This window comes from Vipera ursinii (assembly GCF_947247035.1).
Source record: "Vipera ursinii genome assembly, chromosome: Z".
NCBI classification, from domain to species: Eukaryota; Metazoa; Chordata; class Lepidosauria; order Squamata; family Viperidae; genus Vipera; species Vipera ursinii.
Genome location: NC_139517.1, coordinates 13565243 through 13577972, shown reverse-complemented (window position 1 = coordinate 13577972; position 12730 = coordinate 13565243). Strand labels below are relative to the sequence as shown.

The window sequence follows — 12730 nt, the reverse complement described above, 5'->3', positions numbered from 1 at the left end:
TGTTAAGTGAATCAATGCAGTTGTTAACTTAGTAGTTAAGTAAATCTGGCTTCCCCATTGAGTTTGCTTTGTCAGAAGGTCATAAATATGAACAAGTTGCCACGCATCTGAATTTTGATCACATCACGGGGATGCTGTAAAGGTTGTAAGTGTGAAAAACGGTCATAAGTCGCTTTTTTCAGTGCCATTGTAACTTTGAATGTTGTAACTTTGACACTATACGAACTGTTGTAAGTCGAGGAGTACCTGTATTCTGTTATTCTGTCACTGTGTTCTGTTACAATATTCTGTCACCGTTCTCTGTTATTCTGTTATTCTGATTGTGGCCTGCAAAGTCAATATGAGCTGAGCATCAGGTGTGAAACTACTGGTGGATGTGTAACCCCACTCAAAGTAGGCCTCACCTCAATTCCAGAATCCAGCTTCTTCCTTACCAATCAAATTATGTTTGGATTTAATTTCAGCTTGTTTTCCTTGATCTAGCCCAGGGGTAGGCAACCTTGGCTCTTTTATGACTCGTGGACTTCAACTCCCAGAATTCCTGAGCCAGCATGGCTCAGCATGGAAACCTCTCCATTTCTCCTCAGCTTGGCTGGCTCAGGAATTCTGGGAGTTGAAGTCCAGGAATCATAAAAGAGCCAAGGTTGCCTACCCCTGATCTAGCCTGTAAATGAGTTGGCCATCTGCCCTGCAGAAGGTCTCTTGGGAGCAGAACAACACTTTCCTTCCTTTTATCTTGTTTTATCTAAATCTGTGGAGGATTTTTCAGAAATTAACATGTTGGGCATGAATAGCTATATTGCATTCATGTTTTGGACTGCAAAAATTCAGAAAACCAATAGATGGCAAGAAAAACAAAAATTCAGATTTTTTTTGTCCTCCCTTCCAACAAATAAATAAATGAAAATTAAATATATAAATGTAAAACCAGTTTTATATTCTCAGGGATTTTTTTTGGGGTTTGTTTTCATATGTGCCCTAGGTGGATTTGTAGATATTTTTTTTTTGTTGGTTGGTTCTTTAAAGATAATCACAATCAGTCTTCATTTTATTTTGCCCTCTGTAGTTTTGCAAATAATTTTTAAACGTGTCAGGTTTTGCAAAATCTACAAAAGGGAAAACAAAGAATAAATAAACTTTAAGGAATAAATAAACTGTGTTGCAAGTTTAAATAAACTTAAACAAATAAATTACTTTTGGGACCTTGGAAAACATTTCTAAATTCATGGCCAGCATAGGGCCAATGGCTGGAAATTATGGAATTACAGTCTCAAATTAGAGAAGAAGTACACGCCAGTTGCTAAAGGCCTGAATTTTGTTCACATGACCTGAAGATGATACAATGGTTATTCAGTGGGAAAATCAATCATAGGTCACTTTTTGTGGTACCATTGTAACTTTGAACAGTCACTAAATGAACAGTTGTAAGTCGAGGACTACCTGCACAATGAATGCCAAGTCTTTTGAGGGCAATTACTATTGATTAATTTTAAAAAGCAGAGCTGAATCAAGGGCTCATTTCACTTCTAGCCCTGCAGAACAGAAATCTCCACAAGTTGTGGTCAATTTGTGTCTTCCCTATCGTGGGAAGGTTTATTGCAGCCTTTTCCAACCTGGACTCCTCAAGATGGATTATGGGTAGTCCTCAACTTATAACCCGTTCGTTTAGCAACCGTTCAAAATTACAGTGGCACTGAAGAAAAATGACTTACATCTGATCTTTGTAATTAAAACCGCTGTAATGTCCCCAAGGTCAGGTGATCCAAATTAGGGTTCTTAGCAACTGAGAGGCTTTTACAACAGTTGCAGCCCCCCTCGGGTCACGTGATCACCATTTTGTGACCTTCCCAGTCGGCTTCCACCAAGCAAAGTCAATGGAGGGAAGTCAGATTGGCTTACCAATTGCATGACTCACTTAATAACTGCAGTGATTCACTTAACAGCCCTGGTTTAAAAATAAGGTCATGAAATTGGGTGCAACTCATTTTCCAGCTGCCTTGCTTTGCCACGGAAATTCTGGTCCTAATTGTAAGTCAAGGACTACCTGTACAACGATTTTAAGCGTCTAGAAAGTGTCAGATTGGAGAAGACGGATGTACTTATTTACCACGTGTTTCTAGGTCAGTCACATTATATTGTTATATGTGAAAGACAAGCTTACTGCAGCTTTACGTTTTCAGCCCAGAACTCAAGGGGTAGTAAATAAAGAATAGGAAAATATTCCTATTAGCAGAAGCTCTGGCCTGGAGTCTCTGCTTTCAGTTTTATTGACAAACCCTTCATAATCCTTCCAGTCAGCCCTGCAAAAAAAAGATTTGATTCTCCCAGGCTATGTGAGCCTTCTTTATCACAAATCACTCTATTTAGTTGCCAGCAAGTTAAACCATTCTTGTAAAATCTTCCCCACTTCAATTCTCCTGCATACAGAGAAAGTGTAGAGTTCTTCATTACTTCTTCACTGGGACTTCAGCTGTTAGGAGGTTAACATCTTGATGGCTACAGGATGGAAGCCTGGACTGTGTAGAAAGAAAGGAAAATTCATGCAGTCTACAAAGATTATTATTATTAAGCTTTGTAGACTGAATTAATTAAAAATCAACACACACACACACACACACACACACAGACACACACACACACACACACATATATATATAATTTTTTAATTAATTTGGTCTACAAATATTAGTAGTAACTAAATTATATATATATATATATATATATATATATATATATATATATATATATATATATATATATATATGCATGCATACATACATACATACATATTATATACAAAAGCACACACATACATTATAATTTACTATATTATAATTTAATTTAATTTCTAAAAGTACATGGTTTCAAGTTAGAATCTTCAAGTGAGCATTCCATGGATTATTCTCATGTACCCAAGTACAGGTAGTCCTCGACTTACAATTGAGCCACAATTGAGCCAAACATTTATGTCGTTAAGTGAGACATTTGTTGTTAGTTTTGTCCCATTTTATGACCTTTCTTGTCACAGTTGTTAAGCAAATCATTGCAGTTGTTAAGTTAGCAACATGGCTGTTAAGTGAAACTTGCTTCCCCATTGGCTTGTCTTGTCGGAAGGGGATCACATGACCCTGGGGATACCGCTGCCACCGTAAATATGAACCATTTGCCAAGCATCCGAATTTTGGTCACATGACCAAGGAGATGCTGCAATGGTCATAAGTGTGAAAAGCAGTCCTATGTCACTTTGTTCAGTGCCGTTGTAACTTTGAACGGTCGCTAAATGAACTGGTGTAAGTCGAGGACTACCTGTAATATTTTCTGCTGGAAGGTATTTTGAAATTATTGGTTTTTTTAAGAAATGATCAAAGTTGATCATTTCAATTTTTAAAAAAATCTGAGGGCCAGTTTGGATTATTCATGCTAAAAATCTTCTACCTGGAAGGTGTGGATAAGCACTGTTTAGTTTAACCCGTCTCAAATTACCATACTGTATTTTGGACATATTATGCAAAGAACGTTCTCTCAGGAGAAGTCCATCATGCTGGGAACATTGAACGGAAAGAGAAAGTTTCAGTGGCCAGCCGTAAATCGTATGGGCTCTGTTATAGCGGTGATTAAAGATCTACATCCTGGAGAAAATCTATGTGGATACTAACAGTCAACACTGAATTGATGGTTTATAATAAAATCAAAGTTTTCGGTGTCTCTTCTTGCTGAACTGAGATGTACATAAGGGAAGAAGAATTTTCTGCTTCTCCTGCTGTTTTAAAATGTCTCATGCAGGGCTGTGGTTTCAAGCAGAGAACTTGGATCAAGTCCTCCTGGATCGTGGAAGTCAGCTGATGAGCGTCGGGCTAACTAATGTTATTTCACACAGCTTAGCTCACGGGATTGCTCTGAGAATAAAAGAGCTAAGAGTGATATGGAGTACTCTCTGGAGATAAGGTGGCATAGAAATAAATGCTTAGCTGCTCAGATACAGGGGAAAAAATCAGGGCTGGTAACAGAAAAAGAAGTGATGGTCCAGGCCAGAGGTGTCTAACCTGGACAATATTAAGACTTGTGAACTTCAACTCCCAGAATTCCCTTAGCCCGCCATGCGGGTTGAAGTCTGGGAGTTGAAGTCCACCGGTCTTAAGGTTGCCTATGTTGGACACCCTGATCTAGACACAAACTAGCTTAAATGAAGGTACAACAACCACAAGGGGAAGAAGGGAAGAATGTACACATTCTGCTTTGGTTTTGTGCAACCAAACATCCCCATCTAAGAGATATAGATCTGCATTGTAGTCTAGCATTCATCGCAGTTAGGGGTCCACAACAAGGCCCGATGCAGGTGCCACAACACCACAAAACTATCACCAGGTGTTCCTCCTGGCCCTGCCCTTTAGGGATAACTAGTAAAAACCGAAAATATTTACTTTGAAAATGGCCAGCATCTCATGAGATGGCCCTAACTGTGTGACATTTCAACATTCTCACGTGGGGTTTCAGATAAGAACACCAAAATATTGGGAGGCCTACAGGATTGCAGAAAACGACACAAGGGTGCCTAGCAACTGATGTTACTGATTCTAAATAGCTCACTTGGTCTTCCTTTGTACAGAGACAACGCTTGGAATTGATAATGTCTCCAAGCAAGAGATTCTTAGCAGCCCTACAGGAGCTTCCGTATGGATCTTCAGCTTCCTTCTTCCTTCTGGTCGTGACACAAAAATGCTTCCCTAACCCATTTTTAAAGGCCATATTTTCACACAACTGCCTTTATCTCATCCTTGGCTAACTACCGAGGGGACCTGAATTTATCTTTTATCATTCCTGTGTTACGGAAGTGTTTTCCACAGTCTTGCTGACCATGCGCAACTCTTCATTGATGATATTAGTGAGGACAAGTTCAGGGGAGTGGATTTGCCAATTTTTTATTTATTTAAATACTGCCTTTATTATTTTTATAAATAACTCAAGGCAGTGAATGTATCCAATGCAGCAGCAATCCCCAAGCTTTCTAATTTGGTGGACCGGTGGAGGCGGTGGCAGTGGCAGTGGTGGTGGGGGAGAGAGATGGTTTGTTGCCCGCGTGCATGCCACTTTCACAAGTGCAGCTTCATGCACACGTGCTGGAACACACGATTGCCCATCACTTCTGCAGCCCAGTTCTGAACAGGCTGCAACCCAGCACCAGACTGCGGTCCACGTATTGCAATAGGGGATCCAATCTGGATATTGTATATCTTGATATCCAGTCTATCTTCTTCCTCCTATTTTCTCCACAACAACCCTGTGGGTTGTTGGGCTCAGAAAGAGTGACTGGCCCCAAGTCATCCACCACATTTTTCATGCCTAAAGTGGGACTAGAACCCGCGGTCTCCTTGTGAATGTCTAATGGAAAGCAAACCTGGGCAGCGCTGTTCAGAATCTGTTCCATTTTGGCTATTCAGCCCATCCTAAAAACCAAACCCAAGAAAAAGCCAACAATTTTGGCTCCTCCCAAAGTTACTCTGAGGGCCATAAAACTTACATTTCCAAGCCCTGAAAAATGGAAATATCTGACTACTTTCCAATGGGACTAGAACTCACAGTCTCCTGGTGATTGGACCAGAGTCATCCAGCTGACCTTTATGCTTGAGGTGGGTCTAGAATTTACTGTCTCCTGGCTTCTAGGCTAACCTGACGCCCTAGGCTTGATTTACACTCTTGCGTTACTGCACATCAGGGAAAATCTGTGTCTGTTGTTTGGGGAGAGTTGCATAGCTGTTGCATTTATACTCCTGCAAATGTTAACGTGCTCAAACAACAAAGCACACAAAACACAGAAGACATCAACCAATCAGCTTCTTTTTTTAACCTCCCTCTCCACAAAACAACCCTCCATCCATTCCAGCATCATTTATCTTTTTTTTTAAAGCGTATGGCTGGGTTTGTACATCACACCTATGCATAACATGATTTCTTGGTTTTGGCTCATGTACTGGTAGTCCTCAACTTACAGCCATTCATTTTGCAACTAGTTGAAGTTGCATCAACACTGAAAAGGTGACTTATAATTGGTCCTTGCACTTTCAATTGTCAGAGCATCCCCAGGGTCACGTGATCAAAAGTTGGACAATTGGCAACTGGCACGTATTTGCGATGGTTGCAGCATCCCAGGGCCATGTGGAAGCTACCTGTGACCTTCCCACCTGGTTACAGACAGACAAGGTCAACAGGGGAAGCTGAATTTGCTTAACAACCATGTGATTCACTTAACAACCATGGCAAAAAGGTCGTAAGATTGAGTGTGACTTAAGAAACGCCCTGGTTTGAAATGAAAATTCTGGTGTGGTCCTAAGTTAAGCACTACCTGTATGTCAGTCCAGCCGTTATTACCTACTCAATAATTATAGTTAAAGTAAAGTATGGCTTGGCTGAAGTGCATAAGTTCATTCATTTAAAAAAAATTATGGTTAAAGTAAGTATATAGTATGTTTTAGGTGTGAGTCCTGTATGTGTTTCACTTTGTGAGCGGGCAACTAAATTTCATTTTTGATGTGTGCTGTTGTGCCCACAGTAAAAAATGACAATAAAGACTCATCATCTTAACAGCTTTAGAAAAACAGCATTATTTTGTCCTTTCATTTATATCAGGAAGGCTAAGGAAGCCAGGTAGCAGTTTACTTAGGATCAAACAGGAAGGCCGTGATTGAGAGAAGAGTAGGAGCTCATGGCTGATGCATTTAAGCATTGCTCCATTTCTCCCATTATGTGAATTCAGTATGCTACGCACACCTAAATGTTGAAAAATTAGGTGGTAAGAAATTCCTACGTTATTTCAGCAGAGTGATGGCACCAGTGTCTAGGGTAAAGGAGGGGTGGGAAATATGTCAGAAGAAAACGTCGTTTTGGTTTGGTATGGTTTATTGGTTTAGTAGGCACCTGTAGAGCGACAGATAATTGGCAAGAGGGCAGGGGAGGCTAGTATCCTTGGATGTTGAAGGAACTTATTACACTAATCTCTCTGGTAGCAGAGAAGGCTGTCCGCTACTCTGCTCTCTCTTGTTGCTGCGTCTCATTTCTACAAATGCTACTAATGCTCAGGATACTTATCCCAGTGAAAACCAATGGCATTAATGGCGGAACTGGAACGACCACTGAAGTAACGCAGGACGGTGTTTGGGAAGAGCGGTGCCGCATTGAAACTGGTGCCAACATCCTTGCCGAAAGGAAAATAGCGCCCCTGGTTAGTGACGACGACCATTTTCTGGATATAACTTAGGTATTTTCCAGATACTTGAACGATGGACTCCTCTGGGGACAGGAAAATTTCCTCCAAATCTCCCGAATTGCCACCAACGTAGTTACTCCACTCTTTTCCGTAACGGACCTGCAAGCTAGAATACATAAACAGGGTCTTGGTTCTCTCGGATCAGTTTCAATCTGTGAAGTATGAGTTTCCAGATTAGAATTATGTTATTACCGATAAAAAGGCATCTTAGTTTCCTTAATAGATTTTCTCTGAAAAGAACAATGAAGAAATGAGCAATTTGGAGGGGGGGGGAGGTTAGAAGCTGAGGCTACTTTTACAATAACTCTTCTTAAAATTCTGTGAAGACAACTGTACAATGAAGCTTTTGTTTGGTCTTAATTACACCTACACTGATTAAAGGGAAAACTGGCTTAATGATGACTAAACCAACATCGGGAACAGTCTTTATTTCCAACAAGTGTAGAAATTATCCCTGGGCTGTTAGAAGCCTTTCTCTGAGAATGTGTTTGCTCGCATATTAAACCACACAGGTTATTCATTTCATCTGGCACTATACATCAACGTTCGGCTGAGTAATCCTAGAGTTACTCTGCCATGTGAAAAAACATGGGTTGGAAGAAGAGCCACTGGGCAATTCAAAATGATGTGATTGGGAAAACGCAGTCATTCAAATGATGTGCTCCCTGTTAGATTTGATCCAGTGTTTATCCCAAAGATACTATAGCGTAGATGAGGGTTTCTCAAGCTTGGCAACTTGAAGATGTGTGGACTTCCAGTCCCAGAATTCCCCAGCCAGCATAGGAATGCTATGGATCCCTTCTCCTAGAGAACAAAGATCCTTATGATCAGTGCTTTTTTTGTAAAAAAAAAAAAAAAAAAAGGTGCCGGAACTCACACACGTCATACAACCCACCCGCCTTGCCTACCCTACAAGGTTCCATCCAAAAAAGGTGCTGGAACTCCGTTCTGGGCGTTCTATGACAAAAAAAGCCCTGCTTATGATGAAAGTTGTTTGTGTACACATCCTACATGGAATAGTGTCGCTGAAATCCTTCCTCTTTTTATATGTCCTGCATACGTGGTCATTACTGCCATCTTAACCTCTTCCAAGCCCTTCCTTCAGATATCCCTACATATACAAGTACATTTTGGATTTTACAGACTGATTGCTTTAATTAATTTTTTTTTTTTATAGTTTTGGAAGTTTAAGCTGCCCAGAGTCATTGATTGGGATGGGTGCTGTGGAAATGGAATAAGTAAATAAATAGGCTTCTGTTTCTATTTATCTTGGATGTTTTGATTGCAAAATGCCTTTTATTGTTTTATTAATATTGGAAATGTAAGTCACCCAGAGTCACTGAGATGGGCAGCTATAGAAATTAAATAAACAAATCTGATCTGCTTCCCCACAAAATTGTGTTGACACAGGAACTATATAGGGAAGGCCCTTCTTCGCGGTCTTGCTAGAGGGACCGCCTGAGGAGAGGGGACCCATAGCATTCCCTACTTCTGTGCTTTGGTGAGATGAGTAGATGTGACCGGGAAAAGACAGCCCGTCAAATAACGTGGTCCCAAGCCATTATTACTACTATTCCCTAGGTTAGAATTGGTCCAGTGTCTTATCCCAAAGATACTCTAGTGAAGATGAGAGTTTCTCAAGCTTGGCAACTTGACGATGCATGGACTTAGACTCCCAGAATTCCCCAGCCACCCATACCCCACAAAGTTATGTTGACGCAGCATCTTTCCATTTCCACCAACCCAAGCAGTATTTTCCTTCCTCATCATACATAATCTTGAGCCACAGCCCTCTTGCCCATTCACGTACTTACCCCGTAATGTACCAAGAGTTAACCCGGATCCTTATGGCCGTTATGGGCCCCTCAAGTTGGTTCCCAGAATGAGAAAAGCGCTTTCCACCTTGCCCCCCATACTCCCCAGAAAAAGAGGAACTCCGAGGAGACTCTGAAATAAGATTGGGGGGGGGGAGAGAGAGAAAGGATTGAGCTGTGGTAGGGGGCCTGTGGGTAATAGCCCCACTCCATGTGGAACAGCCTTTCCTTGAATTTACCTGCATCGAGGGTGAGGCCACATGAGAGGATGAAAATGATGATGAAACAACCCTTCCTGGAAAGACAATTGCATATAAAGTCAATAAGCTACATTATCTTTACTATTACAGGTAGTCCTCGACTTACGATCATTTGTTTAGTGACCATTCAGTTACTGAAGTGACTTTCAGCCATTCCTCACAATTACAACCATTACTGCATTCCCCATGGTCATGTGATCAAAATTTGGGCACTTGGCAACGGGCATATATTTGTGATCGTCACAACATCCTGAGGGCCACGTGACAGCCATTTGCAACCTTCCCAGCCGGCTTCTGACAAGTCAAAGTCAGTGGGGGGGAAGTTGGATTTGCTTAATGACCATGTGATTTCTTTAGCAACTTCAATGATTCACTTGACTGTGGCAACCCCCCCCCCAATAAAATTAGAAATAATGATGATGATGATGATGATGATGATGGAAGGGACCTTGGAGGAGGTCATCTAGTCCAACCCCGTGCTCAGGCAGAAAACCCGATACCATTTCAGGCAAATGGCTGTACAGTCTCTTAAAAACTTCCAGTGTTGGAGCATTCAGAGCTTCTGGAGGCAAGTTGTTCCATTGGTTAATTGTTCTAATTGTCAGGAAGTTTCTCCTTAGTTCTAGGTTGCTTCTCTCCTTGATTAGTTTCCATCCGTTGCTTCTTGTCCTACCTTCAGGCGCTTTGGAGAATAGCTTGACTCCCTCTTCTTTGTGGCAGCCCCTGAGATATTGGAACATTTCTATCATGTCACCCCTAGTCCTTCTCTTCATTAAACTAGACATACCCAATTCCAGCAACTGTTCCTTACATGTTTTAGCCTCCAGTCCCCTGATCATCTTTGTTGCCAATCACTGCAAATGTGACTCATATGGCTGTTGAGTGAATTTGGCTTCACCCATTGACTTTGCTTGTCAGAAGCCAGCTGGGAAGGTTGCAAATGATGATCACATGATCTGGGATGCACAACAGTCATACATGCCAGTTGCCGGGTGCGCCAATTTTGATCAAGTGACCGTGGGGATGCTGCAATGGTCAGGTGAAGATTTCTTGTTTGAAGTCACTTTTTCAATGCTTTTGCAACTTTGGTCACTAAATGAATGGCTGCAAGTCAAGGTCTACCTGTCTTCTTTAAAGCCAGCCATGTCCTTCCACTCTGCAAAAACCTGTTGATTTCTCTCCTCAATGACTAAGTCAATTTCTAATGCTTAGCTCAAATACAAGAGGATTTGCAGACATTAAGGAAAGCACATGGTAGACTTTACAGCTATTATGTATCCCGTTTATGTCTTCAGGATTCAAAGATTTGAAAACTACCCCAAACAAATGAGAGCAAATGGCACATTGGAGTCCTCCGTAAGTATCACATCAAAATGCTGCTTTTAATATAAACTATGGTGAGCTTGTACCGCATTTCAGTGTGATTTATACTTCTACATTATGATGCGCATAGATGAATATATGCAAAGTTAATGCAAATCAGCGTCCTCTATTGTCTTTCTTTAATGATGAATTTCCTCTTTTATGGAGATGTATAAACAGAACTGATGAAGATGGAGGATAAAGTTAAGAGATGAATTTCATGTGAATATTCACCAGGAAGTAAAGCCTGGTGAGTTCAATAAAAACAATAGGTGGATTTCTCATTTTAGCAAAAGTGGCTGTTAACACCCGCTATGACAGAACAGGCACTACCAGTAATTCTCAATCTTTTCTTCATCACGGACCCCCTTTAAATAGCTTTTGTGGCCAAAGATCAGGGGTCTTCAAACTTGGCCCTTTTATGACTTGTGGACTTCAACTCCCAAAATTCCTCAGCCAGCGTGCCAGGCTGAGGAATTCTGGGAGTTGAAGTCCACAAGTCATAAAAGGGCCAGGTTTGAAGACCCCTGCCATAGACCAAGGCCATGGACCACCAAGACCTAACTCAAAATTTAAATCATAACATTTCTTCAAGCCTTTGTGGACGCCCTGTGACATCACACACACACACCCCCAGGATCCACAGACCACAGGTTGAGAACCACTGGACTATACCATTTCTCACCGGAGATAATGGGGAAGTTGTGATTTATACACATCACTCTGTGTAACACTGATGGGGTCAGAATAACACACTTAGCCTATAGAAATCTGGTGCGGTTTCAGCACGATGCATCCGGCTCGTGGGCCGGCAGTTTGACACTCCTGACCTAGACCAAAGATTGACATAAAGCACACCAAGAAAGTGTGAGATACACAATAAATGTACATGTTGTAATTTTCCGTTTCTGCTTAAGGAATAGGCATGTAGAGACCCTTAGCTAAGGTACTTTTAGGGAAGGAGATGTAGTAAGCTGGAGCAACAGAGAGGGATTATATACACTGACTCATCATCATCATCATGATAAAGTTGGAAGTGACCTTGGAGGTCATCTAGTCCAACCCCCTTATAAGGCAGGAAACTCTATACCATTTCAGACAAATGGCTGTCCAGTCTCTTCTTAAAAACTTCCAGTGTTGGAGCATTCACAGTTTCTGGAGGCAGGTTTTTCCACTGGTTAATTGTTCTAACTGTCAGGAAGTTTCTCCTTAGTTCTAGGTTGCTTCTCTCCTTGATTAGTTTCCATCCATTGCTTCTTGTTCTGTCTTCAGGCACTTTGGAGAATAGCTTGAGTCCCTCCTTTTTGTTGCAGCCCCTGAGATATTGGAACACTGCTATCATGTCCCCCCTCGTCCTTCTCTTCATTAAACTAGACATACCCAATTCCAGCAGCCGTTCCTTATATGTTTTAGTCTCCAGTCCCCTAATCATCTTTGTTGCTCTTCTCTGTACTCTTTCTAGAGTCTCAACATCTTTTTTACATCGTTGTTACCAAAACTAGATGCAGTATTCCAAGTGTGGCCTTACCAAGGCATTGCAAAGTGGTATTAATGCTTAACGTGATCTTGATTCTATTCCTCTGTTAATGCAGCCTAGCACCATGTTGGCTTTTTTGGCAACTGCAGCACACTGCTGGCTCATACTTAAGTGATTGTCCACTAGGACTCCGAGATCGCTCTCACAGTTACTACTATTGAGTAAGGTACCCCATATACTATACCTGTACATTTGGTTTTTCTTGCCTAAATGTAGAACCTTACTTTTTTCACCATTGAATTTCATTTTGTTCGATAGCGCCGTGTTCAAATCTGTCCAGATCCTTACTTTTAGAATAGTGCACACTACAGTAGAATAGTATATTTATTTATTGATTGATTGATTGATTTAGATTTAGATTTAGATACCGCCCTTTTCCCAAGGGACTCAGGGTGGTTTACAGGGCAAATTAAAGCAGTACAATATATATAGGTTACAATAGGATTAAATTAAGTAGCCCCAAAATAATTAAAAATTAAAACCTTAACCCAAAACC

At 41.1% G+C, this 12730-nt stretch overlaps 1 long non-coding RNA gene across 1 annotated transcript in view; it reads left to right on the top strand.

Annotated features, from left to right (window-relative positions):
• The first annotated feature begins 388 nt into the window (after nt 1-388).
• The window catches only part of LOC310649810, a 32862-nt gene continuing 20520 nt past the window's right edge, over nt 389-12730 (top strand). The window contains exon 1 of the long non-coding RNA XR_014494318.1: nt 389-643. This is a non-coding gene — a long non-coding RNA (uncharacterized lncRNA). The remainder of the gene's footprint in view (nt 644-12730) is intronic.